The sequence below is a fragment of the Periplaneta americana genome, chromosome 1 (assembly GCF_040183065.1).
Source record: "Periplaneta americana isolate PAMFEO1 chromosome 1, P.americana_PAMFEO1_priV1, whole genome shotgun sequence".
Taxonomy (NCBI): domain Eukaryota; kingdom Metazoa; phylum Arthropoda; class Insecta; order Blattodea; family Blattidae; genus Periplaneta; species Periplaneta americana.
Window position 1 is genome coordinate 112,453,254 of NC_091117.1, and position 18,260 is coordinate 112,471,513.

Below are 18,260 nucleotides of genomic sequence, written 5' to 3' on the forward strand. Positions count from 1 at the left end.
CTGGATATGAGGCATGACTGCCTCGCACACCATCACACTCCATCATGAATGAAGGACAACTTCTGCAGTGCCAAAATCTTGGTCAATCTTTATGGATTTAACAATTAATTTGTTTTATTTAAAAATGATTTAATATTATAGTAATATGTATAATCAAAAAAATATTGTAAATCTCATATTTTAGTTTGTAAACAAAAGATTTTATACTCACTGAATTTAATTGTTTATAACACTTCGTTCTTGTAGTAACCATTTAATAAGCAAAGTTTGTAACAATAAACTACTTCATATAAAGGAGACATGATCAAAATCACATGGGAGGGGTGAAATGAGGAAGAATAATGAAGTGCATAAGATATGCTGCTGATATGACATTGTTAGCAGAAGAGGACATGATACTAAGGGATATGCTACTGGAGCTAAATGACAGCTGTGAGCAGTTTGGGGTGCACTGTAAGTACTAACATGAGCTGCTACCACGAAGTCAAAAGGAGGATAGCAATGGCAAAGGAAGCTTTTAATAGAGAAAGGAGCATGTTCTGCAGACCTCTAGAAAAAAAAAACTAAGGAAGAGACTAATAAAGTGCTTTGTGAGGAGTGTGGTATTGTATGGGGCAGAACCATGAACATTACGACGAAGTGAAGAGAAACGACTGAAAGCATTTTAAATATGGATATTGAGAAGAATGAAACATGTGAAATGGACAGATAGAATAAGAAATGAAGCTCTGCTAAGAAACAGTGGGTGAAAAAAGAATAAAGTTGAAATTTATCAGGAAGAGAAAAAGAAATTGGCTGGGTCACTGGCTAAGAAGAAATTGCCTACTAAGGATGCACAGAAAGGAATGGTGAAAAGTTCGGGGCAGAAGAAGATATCAGATGATAGAAAATATTAAGATATATGGAGCATAAGCAGAGACTAAGAACATGAGAAAGATTGAAGAATGTTGGGTTTACAGTAAAAGATCTGCCCTTGGGCAGACTTGAATGAATGAATACCCACAATCACAGTCATTACACATACACAAAACCATCTCTGAAATAACACAATATTGCTGAAACAGGTGTTGTGATATTTTTTTTGCATTAACCTTACACTAGGAGAACATCCTACATAATATGAGGATGAATTAGAAGCTAATTATACTGATCTTCAACAATAATAATTTATAGATTAAATTCATTTACCAAAGTAGCCATATTCTGTGATTCAAAATTTGCAATTCAAACTATTGTTTCATAAACATCAGTAAACAAGAGAGTGAGAGAAATCTATAACAAAATTAAGTTTCTACAAAAACAAACATAAATAGTTGCTTTACAATGGATACCCGAGCCCCTACCACGCCGTAGCAGAGAACTGAGAAATATGTTCCCAAATTGAAGCAGCAGAAAGCCGCCATTTGTAGGTAGAAAACGTGCGGGATTTCGAAACCGCTATTTGAATACGTGTCGTATTGCATATCCGAAAGCTAAATGGTTTTGTTTAAAGGAACAATACTTTTTTTGCAATACCTTTAATACCGTGTCTCTACTGTCAGCAGAGTTGCTAGGTTTTCTGTAAGGGAAGTCGGGATATCAGAAGCTAACCTAAGACATTAGACTTGTCAACAGTTTAGCCTATCATAAGATTTATAGCAGTTTTCTGCAGTGTTCGCGTACTTTTTAATGTAATAGGCCTATTCGCCTCCGTGAGAAACACTAAAATACGAAGGACACACAGTACAGTGAACACTACAATAATTTTTTCTTTTACTAACCGCAAATAGCCTACGTTTTAACAATTTGCTAATAAATTAATTTTGGAACCCGTACTGCAACAGTTTCACTATCTGACGATGAATCCATGTTTAAACATAGTTCACTAAACTATAAAACGCAGAAATTGTATGTTTCTGTTATTAATGTAAAGTACGATATCAAAATCCTATCTTTCTTGCCAGTCAACGCACTTGAGATACACAATGTTTACAAATTGCGAGAACAGCGACTAGGGACCGGAACGGAATAATCAACAATGTGGTAGAACTAGAAGAAGTATTATTTTGCGAATTTAGTTGCAATCAGCTGGGCTACCTCATAGACTTACTAAATATCCGCAGGTTATCTCTGTGTTTACAATGTTACCATTTGAGTCAATATATAAATAAAAATATCGGATAATAGGAAATACAGACTAATTTGTTTAAGTGTGTTCAAGGCTAATATCTGTAAAATCGGGATTTTTGTCAATCCTGACTCCCTTTAATCAGGACTCAACCAGCAAATTGGGAGAATCCCGCCTAAATTGGGATACCCGACAACCCTGGCTGTCAGACATAGGTACTGTGTTCAGACTTGCATCATTTTCATGGAAACTCTGAATGTGAACATTCATAACCACGGTTAATAAAAGCATTAATATGTCAACTTTTTAATTCAATCTGTAGGTTAAACTGATGTATGAAGTCAAAAAAGTAGTAGCAGCAGTAGCAGGAATAGTAGTAGTAATAACTTAATAGCAGTAGCAGCAGCAATAACATAAGAAAATGTTTCATTAATCCGTAACTAAGACAGGAATTACTTTCAATCAGTTATATAAAAAATATATATATTTTTATAATTTATGCAGTTTCTGTATGTTTAAGTTCGGTAAATAATTTTATTATTCATGTATGCACTGAAACAACACCTGTTTGAAGAAAATGAATGATATAGAGTAAGGACAATAACAGTGCATAATAACGTAGATTGAAAGGTAATTACTATCTTAGAAATGAGTTGAACACACTGAATGATTCAGTGTAGGGTAGAAATTCTCTCTGCGGATTGCACCTATCCACTTTCGGTTAAGGGAATCTTTACTCAGAGGAAACTTGAAGCATAAAGAGTCACATGGCAAGTACAATAGTTTGTCTTCTGTAACATAATATGGAGAAAAAATCGTCGTAGAAATTAAGGATTAACTAACCAGCGAAATATAACATTCCTTCCTTCTTTACCGTTACATCCTTGTGCATTGCTGCAATAAAAAGCAGCACACGAAAGAACCATACTTATTCAGCTCTTCCAAGCAAATGGCCGCTCGTAGACTGTTCAATTTGGGAACATAACACTAGCGCCAGTGAGCGGTCTAGCGGTTATTTAGTAAGTCTATGTGGATACCTTATCATTGTGGATTATAAGGAAATGAAAATGCAGATTTTCTTCTTCTTCTTCTTCTTCTTCTTCTTCTTCTTCTTCTTTTTCAAAGAAAGGAGCCACAATGCAATGAAGATTTAATTCTGGGATTTTGTATTCAGAAAAATTATGAACGGACGATATTAAATAATAGTTAGTAAAAAATTAATACTGATGCGAAATTTTAAATAATAAAAATCTATTCCTAATTCTCCAAGAAGAGTAGTGGCTAAGAACAGTAGTGGCTAACTTCAGACTAGTAACTGGACATGACTGTTTGGCAACTTATCTCTTCAGAATTGGAATTTATGTGTTCTCTGCAGAGAAGAGGATTCAACTACGAACTTACAGCACATACTAAACTGCAAAGCTATTAATACAAGAGATGTGACATCTTGTCGCTGTGTAGGGATTGAAAATCTGCTGTCTAGTAATAACATGATAGAAATTTACTGGCATATTAGCATTTGATTAATGAATTAATTAATTAATAATAACACGTAATTACCATCAAGTCTAAATAATATTCAACCAGAATTAGAGAATGACTACTACTTGAATTCTTTAAGTACAATATTTAAACCTCTGTTAACCTTAGGGGGCTGACCTCATTTCATTTTGGATGAGCTAAAACTGACTCATAAATGTTGTGTATAAAAGCGTATCACATGTATTAAAAAATCGATTGATTGAATGCATAGAGTAGGACAATTTAAATACTATTATTATTATTATTATTATTATTATTATTATTATTATTATTATTATTATAACAATAAGGATAAAAAATAATAACGACGATGACAACTAATAATAATAATAATAATAATAATAATAATAATAATAATAATAATAATAAAAGTTCGAATGCAATAAAGCCCAATTTTTTATTTTGTTAAATGCAATTAATTCCCATTAAAATACAATTTTTTTTAGTCCACACCTGTGGAGTAATGGTCAGCGCGTCTGGCCGCGAAACCAGGTGGCTCAGGTTCGAATCCCGGTCAGGGCAATTTACCTGGTTGAGGTTTTTTCTGGGGGTTTCCCTCAACCCAATACGAGCAAATGCTGAGTAACTTTCGGTGCTGGACCCTGGACTCATTTCCCCGGCATTATCACCTTCATTTCATTCAGATGCTAAATAACCTAGATGTTGATACAGTGTCGTAAAATAACCCAATAAATAAATAAAATAAATATAACTTTTTATCTCACACAATTTCTGCATACTCGTTTTTAGAATATTTTATGTACATTATTACTATTATTCTTATTATTCAAAATGGCGCAAAGGGACGGTACATTGGTAAGGGCTAGGCAGCAAGCATCTGAAAAAAAGATCATATCACCAAGATCATATCAAGATCTGCATTTGCCGAGACTACCCTCTGTGGATTCCCTATCTATCCAGGTAGAGACAGAAAGACTAGTGTCACCATTTTGGATACAGTGAGTGTTATTTTAGAGTAGGTTAAAAATAATTTTAAAAAAAGTGATGTAATGCAAAAGTGAGAATGCAGCTCTAAAAATTAAAATGGGGGAAATATTAGAAAAGGGATATTGTCTTCTTAAATTAGATCATCTGAAAACTAAAGTGAGTCAACAGTCTAAGAAAAGTATTGTTAAGAAAGCCTGTAGCAAAGTGTTGTCATAATGTGTTAAAGTGAGTAATTCTGTTTAGTCAGCATCTGCTACCAACATTCCTGTGACTCAGCTTAATAGTAATAGTAATGAGGTCAAAGCTCCGAGAGTGTTTAATGACTAATGATGAAGACGATTTACAAAATGTAACTAGAAAGAAAACCAAAAATCGTTGCCACTGCCACCACCACCACAATATCATACTGTTGGAGTTTTGACCTCCAGTACACTTGAAATACCACCAGAGAGAGTGAAAACTAAATACTTGTTTATATCAAGATTTAGTACAAAAGTCAACAGTAAAAACATAGAGGATTCACTACTGAACTAACTCACAGCACCGCCGCCACCGCCACCACCACTAGTGAACTGGTGAAATCCAAGGAGTATGCCTCTTAGTTTTTTACATTAATGTACAATGTGTAATTCAAGTAATTATCTTGAAATACTTGACCAAAACGTCAGAGGTGGTGGTGTTCTAATAGCTATCAACAATCAGACACCTCTAGTATATCGGAGATATGACTTAGAAATTATTAGTGAATGTGTATGGATTCAGATCACTAAGGATGATGGATACAATAAGTTGAAAGGTAATCACTACTTTTCACCGGATACAAATCCCACATTCTTAAAATCCTATCTTAATTTCTTAGAAAACAATATTTAGACTCACTCAATTAAAATTATAGAATAATAATTCTCGGTAATTTCAATGCTCCTGGTATGAATTGGTCATCTGCTTGTTATGCTAATGACATACTTTACTACACTAAAATTAAGACACAAGAGTTATTCTCTCCATTATGTTTTTAGGGTTGCAACAAATTAACTGCATAGTCAATAACAGAAATCTACTAGACTTAGTTTTTACTAATGTAACTGAGAGTGACATCAAACTGGCCACTCATTCTCTACTTTTGCAAGGTAACTCTCATCCACCACTTTCTTTAAATCTGGAAGTTAAATTATCTTACTCTATTCATAGACAACAAAGTTCTTTCCTAAATTATACACAAGGTGAATACTTGAATCTCTACATTAGTCGGTATAATTATAATTGGAATTGTATTAGACTAGTGATGTTAAAAATGCCATATCTTCATTCACCATGGTTAAAAGGTTTAGATATCTTAAATAGTTTTCAAACAGCTTACGTCAATTTATTAGAAAAAGAAAAAAATAAGAGACATAAAAATTATAAAAAATTCAAAACTGCTTTGTATTATGAAACTTTTTCTTACTATAGAAAACTAGTAAAATAAAAAATCAAACCTGATAAATTAATCTGACTTCAAAATATTGATAAAAAAATTATCCTAAGAAGTTTTGGATGTATGTTGAATCATTTTTAAAACTGATAACCACCCTTTGAATTAATCATTAATGATAAACACCTTACTGATCAAAAGATATTGTCAATGCATTTGCATATCATCAGAAAAAGCTTAATCTTAAGTTTGAAAGCGATAAAACCAATTGTACTGACAGCCTATCTATACCTACAGTAACTCAAGATGATGTTAGCAAGGTAATTAAAAAATCAAAGCAGACTAAAACAAATGGCACAGATGGAATTACGAATTGTATAATTAAAAGATGTTCCGAAATCCTCAGACCTTTGTAAGTTCACATATTTAGCTTGAGGCTGAAAACTGAGGTATTTCCTTCATTTCGGAAAAAAAAAACAGCAGTAATTTATGCCTTTAAAATGGCAAAAGTAATGAAGTAAACAATTACAGATCTATCTCTATTTCAAATGAGTTCTAAAAAATTTCTGAAACCATAATTCATAAACATATTTCCTTTTATGTAAAAAACAAAATAAATTCTGCACGCACAACATAGTTTTTCTAAATCTAAATCCACTACAACTAATCTGGTCTCTTATTTGAATCAGATTCTACCAGCAGTTGAAATGCAGTGTCAGACTGATTCAATATGATTTGATTTCCGTAAAGGGTTTGATGTAGTTCCACACAATATTTTACTACATAAATGAGAAAATATAGGACTATCTGTAAGCTACGTAAACTGGTTTAAAAATAATTTAAACGATAGACAATCATGTGTACAACTATTGAATACTCTCTCTGATCCATTTAACATTATAGGTATTGTGCCCTAGGGCCCAACTTTGGGATCTCTTCTATTTTTAGTCTTTATTGATGATATATCCAAAAGAATACGTTCTGACTGTCTATTATTCACTGACGATCTTAATCATATAATCAAATGTAACGCTGACTGTCAGACTCTTAAACATGACATCAATTCGATTGCTAAATGGTCAGACAATAACACGATGAAAATTAACGAGTCCAAAACTTTTGTAATAATATCATTTTCACGGAAAATTTCTACACTAAATGTAACTATTACCAGGACGAATAGAAAGAATAGTGTATGCACTCCTATGTTCTCTCATTGTCGGTGGCGGACCTGAGAACTAGTGGCGCTTCGATCGCTATACTCCTTCTTTTCTGAGGTCAGACACCTCGACAATACATTTCTCGTGCGTTTAACGATGAAAGTTGCTAGGGGTTGTTAGTATGCTTTGTTGTTTGGGGTTGTGTAGAAGTCTTCAATTTGTTTTGCTTTGAATTAACCAGTGACAAAAGAATATTGTGTGGTGGTTTAAAAATAATTGCAAAAATGCCGTACTATTTTGCTCCGGGTTGTAGATCGGGATATGGTAGAAATAGTGACAAAAGACATTTTTTTTTCACCTCCCAAAGAAAAAGATGAGTTTGGGAAATGGGCCAGAGCGATTCCGCGGAAAGATAGGCAGCTTTCGGTAAATAACCGTATTTGTGATGTGCATTTTTCCGAAGATATGATTATAAAATCAGACTGTTTCATTATTAAAGGTCAAAAGCAGAAATGCCACGAGTGCGTTGGAAATTAAAACCAGGATCTGTGCCTCACATTTTCCCTAATTTACCGAAATATTTATCAAGTCAGGTAAAACATCGCAAATCACCCACGAGACAGAAGAATGGTGAACCCACAGGGAAAAGAAGAAAGAAGAATGCAGACATTTATGATGGAGATTCAACAATAACAGCGGTTCAAATTGACGTTCAAGGTCAGTCTAGCAGTAATGAAGATAATAAGATTCAAATTCAAGAAGAAGCAACTTAAAAATTTGAATCGACGGTACACAAGGGCTAAAATCAGTCTGTCCTCGGCAAAAGCCAGAATTTGTTTAATAGAAAAGCAGTTAAAATGTAAAAAAAATTAAGGATAGAGGTAGTAAATTCCTTAGTAAGAAGCAAAAAATGATTATAGATACAATGATAAAGAAATGTGGACTCAAAAATCCCAGTGGAATGAGATATAGTGCTGACTTTATTTTGGAGAGTTTGCTGTTTAGAATAAAATCACCAAAAGGGTACAGACATTGTTTGCGACATGATTTGCTGCCCCTTCCCTCACAAAAGCATTTAAGAAAACTTTGCCGAGGACTTAAGTGTCCATATGGTGTAAATCCACATTCCTTGAGTGCTATTTCAGATTTCTATAAAGATGAAATAGATGAAAATAAACATTACGGAGTGGTAATATTCGATGAGGTCAAACTGAGAGAAGAAATTCACTTTAATAACTCTTCCCTTAAAGTGGACGGATTTGTTGATTTCGGAGATCTCACAACTGATGTCCAAAAGAAGCAATTAGCCAATCATGCACTAGTATTTATGTTTGTGCCATTTATGCAAGATTGGATTCAACCAATTGCTATTTACGCTAGCAGAAACGCTACTCCAGGTGATATTCTTGTTAAAATTCTTATTCAAGTTATACTACAATTAGAAGCAGTTGGGGCGAGAGTAGTCTGGTTCACTTGTGATGGCAGTCAAACAAATAAAAAGGCCTGGAAATCTTTAGAAATCAATGGAAAAAAATTTCCAGCACAATGCTATATTCCTAATCCGTCCAACGAAAAAAGGAAGATATGGGCATTCTCAGATTTTGTGCACATATTGAAATGCATAAGAAATTATTTCCATGATAAAGTCGAACTCTCTTACAAGGAGAAAAACATCAATTTCAGTTTTCATAGGAGACTTTTTGAGGAAGATTTATCTGGATGCGCCGGTCTTAGGGTTTGTCCCAAGATGACAACAGCTCATCTAGATCCTTCGTCCTTTCAGAGAATGAATGCCAGACTTGCGTTCCAACTCTTCAGTGACAGTGTCGCCAAAGGTCTCAAATTTTATCGTGAAGTAGGGTCACCGGGTTTCGAGGGCTGTGAGGACACTGAAGAATTTACAAGGCATTTAAACTGCATTGCCGACGCATTAAATTCACACATTCCTGCTAAGGCTCTTTATAAAGATTCTTCTAACCACAAATTCCTTATTGATTTTCTTCAATGTCTCAGAACTACAACCAACACATTTGCTTCTGGTATAACAATGGAGTCTTTAGTAGTAACCTTGCAGAGTACCTTAGAAATGAGTGAATGGCTCTGGAGCAAAGGATACAAATATGTCCTAACAGGGAAACTCACCCAAGACCCCTTGGAACGTCACTTCGGAATTTTACGTTCACTCAGTTCAGATGACCATCCTTCGACGATAGATTTCCTCCATATGCATTTATTACAATGTATTTATGTCCCTGCAAAGCAGGTCCTGAACATTGCATGAAACTGTGAACCGAAAAGTGATAAACTACTCACATCTTTTGCGAACCAAATGCGAACATTAGCGCGAAATGCGGAATTACGTAACAAGGCAGTTAAGAAGTCTGTAGAAACTTGTATAGAAGAAAAAATTGTTCTTTGTGAAGAAATGCATGGTCAAGGCTGGGAAAGTGCTGTGCCCGAGTTAGTAAGTACCACTCCTGCCGTGTTGATTGGCAGATGTTTAGTGTATCATGTGGCAGGTTATATCGTAAATCATTCCTCTAAGTTTATTGCGTGTACTCTCTGTGTCCAGTCCCTTCGACAGAAAAGTAATGTGTCTAAACATTGTGCAGCTCTCACCCAAATCATGGACTACGGATCCGGTAGAAACGTCAGTTTTTTAACCCATCCCTCCCAAGCTGTGTACGACGTACTTCTTCAAACAGAAATGAAAATTAAAGAAAAGATTAGCTCAGCGAGTGCAATGTGGGATGATATCTTCTATGACTGTCTTGACACTATTGATGCTCTTACGATCCAGTCTTCGGGAGCAGGTTGTTGCAGAGAACACATCATGGATATTATTCCTAAATTGGTTTACCACTACTTAAAGTGCAGATTCTTCTTCAGGACAAAGGAAATCCGAACAGAATTGCAAGCTCGTAAATCCGCCAAGTCATCTCGCAAACTCTCGAAGGTAGCAGGCAACTAATCATTCATATGGTGAGTAATTTAATTAATTTATAAGCACGTAAAATATCTTTCAACTCTGGTTTTATTTAACATATTGTAGAGTTTTTTGTCCCTGAATTCGCAACTTGTTAAATACTGAACTTACCGCTTTCATAGCATTTCAGATTCCACTGTATTTTCTGTTACGAACGTTCATAATAGTATTAACTGAGAGAAGGCTATTAATTATGAATAAGGGACTATGCAGGTATTCCTAAAGTTACGAATAGACTGGTTAAATGGTAGAAATTTGCTTTTAAAAAGGACTACGTTTAGCGTAACAAGAACTGTGAACTTCCTCCAAGTCAGGAGTTTCGCGATAGAAGCGCCGCGTTGCGGCGGGCCCGTGTAAACTCACTGAGTGCGTACACTATTCCTTCTATTCGTCCTGCTATTACCTAAACAATATTTTAATTAAAGACCTTGATTAATTGACAAATTAAATTTTCACAATCACATTGATTATATATATATATATATATATATAATCATGCAATAAGAAGGTTAGGAATAATATGGTCAATTAGTTATTTTCTCTGGGGAACCTGTAATCCCTAGAGGGCACGTTCCCAGGTGGCAGATAGAGGTGGCCCTAACCAACTTGCTGGCTGGTTGGAGGGAAATGAAATACCTCCCGTGGACCAACAGGTGAGATAGGAGAGACTCCTAAGCTATGGTGACAGCCACTCTCCTAGTAGAGTAAACCTTGAACAAAAATTCCAGCCTTCAGGCGGAGGTTGAGACATGGGGCCAGCTCCTCCACTCTCGGAAAAACATAAATGCTAAAAAGTTCAAATTAAATAAGCTAGTTGGATATTCAGGACGACAAAAGCTATGAAAAAGGACAATGACTACAGGAACGTGGAATGTTCAAATTAGGGTCATTCCATGAGGAGTGGGACATTTCATCGAAGTTTTAAAATTATGGGACAAGGTGGGATTTTTATTTTAACCATTGCCTACACTGTCTACTTTCAATTTACAAGGGTATTTTGGTGGGAAACTGCTTTCCTTATGAAAATGAGCTTCAAGTTAGTTAGTTAGTTAGTGGCGTTAAAAAGGGCGTGTCAACTACTATGGCTATTTGCGCCTTATCTAAAATCCTTCACAAAACAGAAACACAATACAATAATCAGAATGCTTAAAAGAACTAAAAAGCGTTGTCACAGTTAAAACGAGGTACACAAATGCAGTTTCAACAAGGTGATGCTTAACAATCATAAAAGTGAGCAGTTTTCAGACTCTAGCTAGCATTTAAAAAGAAACAATAAAATAATAAAACATATGCCACCTGAAATAAATTATATGGCGCATTTCTAAAATACTCGGATGTAAAAGGTCCGAATGTCAAGTTTGTTAAAAACATATACTAAACAACAAATGTAACAACGGGATGTAAAGGGTCTGGAGGATAAGTAAAATGGGTCAATAAAAAACTAAATCACCCTGTCAAGTTCTGTATTCGATAAGAATCTCAGAACTGCATTTGTAGGCCTACAATTGAAATCATTTCCAAGAGCGTCACGTAGAGTCGGCCGAATTCCATATTGCCGACGGACACAGTCATATTTTGTATGTATGTATGTATGTATGTATGTATGTATGTATGTATGTATGTATGTATGTATGTATGTACGACTCTTGGTCGTCGGAAGTTAAAGTTCTACAGCGCGGTTCACTCGATATCAACGTAGACAGGAAGACATCTGGTCGTGCATGCATAGGCCTAATTTCATCCTACTCCAAAGTGCACACCAGTGCAAAATTTTATCAATTGTCTGTCTATTTCTGGTGTAGGTCTCTGTTTACGTCCTTGATTATTTACCTTTAACGAAAGATTGAAATATACCGTGTAACACGAAAGTCATTCTTAAAGTGCAAAAACAATATTAATTTTGAAATGACAAATGTAGACATACGGGAAAAACAGCAAGGAACATTGTAAGGACCACGACAAAGACAACAAGGACCACGACAAGGACAAAGATCAGGACCAGGGTTACATACAAGAAACACGACAAACACAACAAGTATGCCACGGCATAGACCACCATAAGGATTAAAGGCACCAGGAGCACAAAAAGGACTATTAGAAAGACAACAAGGACTGCAACATGGACCAAAATCAGGACCATGATAACATACAAGAAACACGACAAACACCACGACAAGCATTACGTGATAAATACCACGACATGGACCACGATAAGGACTTCGAAATTTACCAAGAAAAGGACTATGGCAAAGACAACAAATACTTATTAAGCACCATGTTAAAAGCAGCAAGGAGGACGATAAGGACTATTACAATGCCAACAATGACCACAATAAAGACAACATAGATCACGATAAGGGACATGTCAAAGACAACAAGGACCACGACAAAATAATAAGGATCACGATAAGGACCATGACAAGGAAAACAAGAACCAATATAAGAAACGCGATATGGATAAAGACAAGGGCCACGATAATAATTACGATTTAGACCACGATAAGGACAAGGTTCATTATAAGAGTCATGGCATGAACCACGATAAGGACCAAGACCATGACAAGGATCATAACAAGGATAACAAATACAACGATAAGGACCATGATAAGGACCACAACAAAGACAAGGATTACGATAAGAAACATGACAAAGACAACAGTGACCACGATAAGGACTGTAGCAAAAACAAGGATCATTACAAGATCTATGGCAACGATCACGATAAGGACCATGACATGGACCACGGAATAATCACCATAAGGATTTCGTCAAAGACAAGGACGATGTTAAGACCCATGAAAACAAAACAAAGACAAGGAACACGATAAGAATAACGACATAGGTCACGACAAACACTATGATAAGTATCACGATAAAGACCATTGCAAACACTATGATAAGATTCATAAACACCAACACAGCGAAGAGGACTATGTGAAAGAGAATACGGACCACTATAAGAATCACGATAATGATAAGGACGAGGACTGCGATAAGGATCACGACATGGTCCACGACACGCACCACAAGGTTCAGAATGATAAGAACCATAACATTAATCACTTTAAGGACCGCGACACTGACTACACTAAGGATCACGAGAAGGACTACTATAAGGACCAAGACCACGACAAAGACAAGAGTAAAATAAGGGCTATTACAATGACAACAAAGATTACGACAAAGGCAACAATGATCACGATTAAAAAAACATGACAAAAAGATTTAGGATCATGATAAGGACTATGCCAGAGACAAAAAGGACCAATGTAAGAAGCGTCACATGGACGAAGACAAGAACCACGATAATAATCACGACATGGACCACGATAAGATCTATGACAAACACAGAAAGAACGATAAGGCCCATTACAATGACAACTAGGACCACGACAAAGGCAACAATGTTCACGATAAAAAAATATGACAAAGGCAACAATTATCATGGTAGGGACCATGCTAGAAACAACTAGGACCAATATAAGGACGCGAAATGGACAGAGACAGAGACAACTATAAGAATCACGACATGGACCACGATAAGGATCAAGGTCACGATAGGGAACATAACAAAAACAAGATCGAAAAAGGCCATTACAATGGAAACAAGCACTGTGATAAGGACCCCAACACAGCAGAGGGTAACCACAACAGAGACAACAATGACCACGATAAAGACCATGGAAAAGACATCAAGGACCACTATAAGGACCTCGATACAAGGACCACGATAGATATCATGAGATGGACCATGACATGCACCACAACAATGATCGCAATAAGACACCATGGCTTGCACAACAATAATGACAACAAGTATTACGACAAAGAAACGACGATCATTATAGGACCACGAAACGAACACAAAGACAAGAACAACAACGACCGCAGTAAGGATCAGGACATACATCGCGATGCGGATAACAATAAGGACTATGATATGGACACAACAAGGACCATGACAAGCATTACGACAAGCACTAAGGCCACGATTAGAACCATGACAAAGACAAGGACCATGATTATGACCACGACAAAAGCAACAAAATGACGATATGAATCGCGAGAAAAACGGCAAGGACTACGATGATGACGACATGGACAACGGAAAGCACTCGCGCCACCTCTCGCGCGAATAACCTCAGATCCATTCATAGAACTGTCCCTTGCAGCAGCATCCTCTGCCTTGTTACCAGGGATGCCAACACGACCTGGAATCCACACTACTCCAATCTCACAATCAGAGCTTAGGAGAGTGTGGAAAAGTTCCTGGGTTCTCAACACAAGCGGATCATCAGAATTCAGACACTGCAGGGACTGAATGGCACTTATAGAGTCGGAGCAGATAAGGAATCTGCCTCGGGGTTGTCTAATTAAAAAGAATAAAGCTCTGTGAAAAGCATATAGTTCAGCTGTAAAAAACACTAGTGTATTGGCTCAATTTATATTTAAATATCTGTCCATTTGCAACAAAGGAACAGCCAATACAAGCATTTATCCGGGCTTTGTCAGTAAAAACTGAAGAATAATTTGGATATCGTGATAAAAGTTCACTAAAAGAAGTCTATAAACAAAAGCTGGTGTAAAATTCTTAAAACCTCGGCTCAGACTTATATCAAACATGGGATGGCGCATAATCCACAGTGGAGTGGTCATATATTCCAGTGTGCAAGCTGTTGTCAGGCGGATGTCAAGCTCAGAGAGCAGTTCACGAAACCGCACACTGCTGGACGAAGTCTTCGTGGATTTTCACTGTATCAGGCATAAAGAGATGAATGGTGAAAGGAGTCTTAACAAATTGTGCTTAGGCTGTGAGCGCAGCTTAACCGCATATGAGCACAACAAGACATTACGTCGCCGATACAGTGATGGTTCTTCTGCTTCACAATACAGGCTTTCTATCTGACTTGTTCAGAAGGCCCCTGTAGCAAGTCGTATCCCATGATGATGGATAGTGTCTAAGAGACATAACTTCGGTTTATTTGCTGAGCCATAAATAAAACAGCCATAATCCAGCTTTGATCGAATAAGAGCACGATAAAGTCGTAAAAGCACTATGTGGTCTGCACCCCAGCGAACCCCTGACAAAAGGCGTAAAATATTCAAGGATTTTTCACAACACCTTCTCAAATCACGTATATGCACCTCCCACGTTAATTTATAATCAAAGATAAGGATAAAAAATCTCGCGGTGTCTGTATATTGCAACTCCACTCCATGAAGACGCAGTTCAGGATGTAGATGGAGTCCACGATGGTTGTAAGTGGACACACTGCGTTTTTTGAGTGGAGAATTTAAAGCCATTGCGAACAGCCCATTCTGATAGCATGTTGATGACCAGTTGCAACTGTCGACCGGTGGATGGAAGATATCGGGAGTTGTAATATAAACTGAAGTCATCAAAGTACAACAGAGAAGATACTCGGTCACCTACACAGTGGGCAATTCCATTGATCGCAATACAGAAAAGAAGAACACTTAACATAGACCTCTGCTGAACACCGTTTTCTTGAAGATGTTCGTTAGAAAGTGTGGTGCCTAGTCAAACTCGGAAATATTGCTCTGCCATGAACTTCACAATAAACGTTGGAAGACTGCCACGAAGTCCCCAATCATGCGGAGCTTGCAGAATTTCATGTCATGTGGTAACGTAAGCTTTTTCTAGATCAAAGAAGACCACCACAAGATGTTCCCTTCTTGAGGAAAGCATCTCTAATGGCGGTATCCTGCTGAACAAGTTGGTCTGCGACTGATTTGTGCTTACGAAAACCGCATTGGATATTAATCGGTTTTCCGATTCAAGTATCCACATCAAGCGTTTGCATATCATTTTTTTTCCATAACCTTACATACACAGCTGGCGATACAAATTGGCCTGTAGCTCCCAGATAAAGAAGGATCCTTTCCCGGTTTCTGGACTGGGATTACAATGGCGAAACTAAAGCAGATCTTGTTGTACATTGCCAGAAGAAAGGATTTTTCAGCTGGCAGGAGATGGCAAAGAATGCAGTTATGAATATTATAAGGGCCAGGGGAGGTGTCAGGGGATGTCTCTAGTGCCGCCTCCAGCTCCTCGGATGTGAATGGTGCATTGTAATGTTGTGTAACCAGATTTAAAGTTTAGGTTCTGTTTTTCTGCAGTACTTTGATTTTTAGAAATTCCAGGTCATAATTCCTTGAGCTGCTTATTTATGCAAAAGTGATAGCAAATATTTCAGCAATTTCTATGGGACTGGTGGTCGTTACACCATTGTTCAGAAGGCTCAGAATTACAGAAATTACGTTTCCCCATTATTCGACGGACTTTGTCCCATACAATGTTAGGTGGGACGTTCTTTTCAATGAATTGACGTAGTTTGTTGAGGACGTCTTCTTAGTATTGCACACAGAGCGACAGGCTTTGGCTCGAAGACCTTTATACTGAACAAAATTTTCTACAGTCGGATGGTGCTCAAATTGACGTAAGGCACATTTGCGGTCTCGGATTGCATCCATCAGGGACAGAGAAGCATTTTGGCCTGCAGGACGACTGGGGGATAGATAATTCTGCTGACTTTATAATCACATTTGAGAAATGTTCTACTATGGAGTCCACACTTTCATGTCCGTTATCATCGAATGATATGGAATCCGAAAATTCGACCCAGTCCACCTTTTTAATAACCCAGTTTGGAGAGCAAGATTCTGCAGGATGTAAAGCAGACATATGCATTCGGATGGGGTAGTAGTCACTGCCATGTAGGTCGTGAATCACAGACCATTCGAAATACGTGGACAAAACTGGGCTACAAATGGAGATATCTATCATGGAGTAAGTACCATAAGCGAAGGAAAGGTATGTTGCTTCTCCTGAATTCAGGGTAATGAGATTTAGATGGGTACATACCTCTGCTATTTTATTTCCTCTGTCATCATCGAAATTTGAGCCCCAAGAGTGGTGAGATGCATTGAAATCCCTCACTACCAGATATGGAGCAGGTACCTGCTACAGAATATGTTGAATTTCATTTATTGTGAAAGGAGTATCTGGGGGCATATACATACAGACTAATGAAAACTGATGGTAGGGAAAGTTACTTTGGCAGCTATGCATTGATGAAAAGTGGCAATATTGATGACAGAGGAAAAGATACTTTGGCCGAGTAGGAGGGCAGAACCTCTGTGGACACGAACACTAGCAGGGTGATCGTACCGGTGAATGTGGTATCCCGAGATGCTCAGGGAGTTTTCAGGCTGGAGGTGTGTTTCCTGAAGACACAAAATAGCAGGGTTCTCATGATAGATCAATTGTTGTAGTTCTGTATATCTGCTGCGTACACCGTTCACATTCCACTGTACAATATCAGTCATCACGAGGAGCTAAATCATGGTGGTGGCTTCACAGGGGATCTTCTCTTCTTATCTTTTCGATGGTTTGGTGGGTTTGACTGCGACTGCTTAGCCCTCGACTGTGGGGACTCACTTGCAGATCGTCGCACACTTGATCGTGATCTCGACCCGCCACCCGAACAAGGAGTGCGACGTCGTGGTGATCTACTATGTCTTGAATCTTTCTCTGTCGTCACGGCAGTGAACTTTTTTGGAATGTAAGGCCTGATATCAAGTCCCCACGTGTCGTGTGACTGAGTGGCAGCGTCCACATACTGTATATCTGGGTAGCGATCTCAATTTGCTTCCCAGGTATATTTCCAAAAGGTGGCATTTGTTTGGAAGCAACAATTCCCTCTGTTGCTTTTTGCAATACTGAGGCATAGGACTTTTCCGTCGCCTTTTTTTGTTTATCAAATATACGCTTACGCGCCTCGAAAAACGTAATATTTTCTCGGACTCGGAGCTCTTGAATATTCTTCTCTACCATATACTTCGGGCAATTTTTAGAATTAACGACGTGGTCCTCAGAATAATTGACACAGTGCTCGGCGCCAGCACATGGGGAATCCCCATGGTCAGTACCGCCACACTTAACACATATGATGTTGTTAGTGCAACGTTTTTGCGTATGTCCAAACCATTGACACCTAAAGCACCACATTGGGTTCGGCACATACGCACACACAGGGACACGCTCGTACCCGACAAGGATGTAGTCTGGTAGAACAGGCT

At 37.5% G+C, this 18,260-nt stretch overlaps 1 protein-coding gene across 12 annotated transcripts in view; it reads right to left on the minus strand.

The window, feature by feature from the left end:
- The window catches only part of LOC138699781 (protein FAM50 homolog), a 245,250-nt gene that overhangs the window by 87,486 nt on the left and 139,504 nt on the right, over window positions 1–18,260 (minus strand). The window lies entirely within an intron of this gene.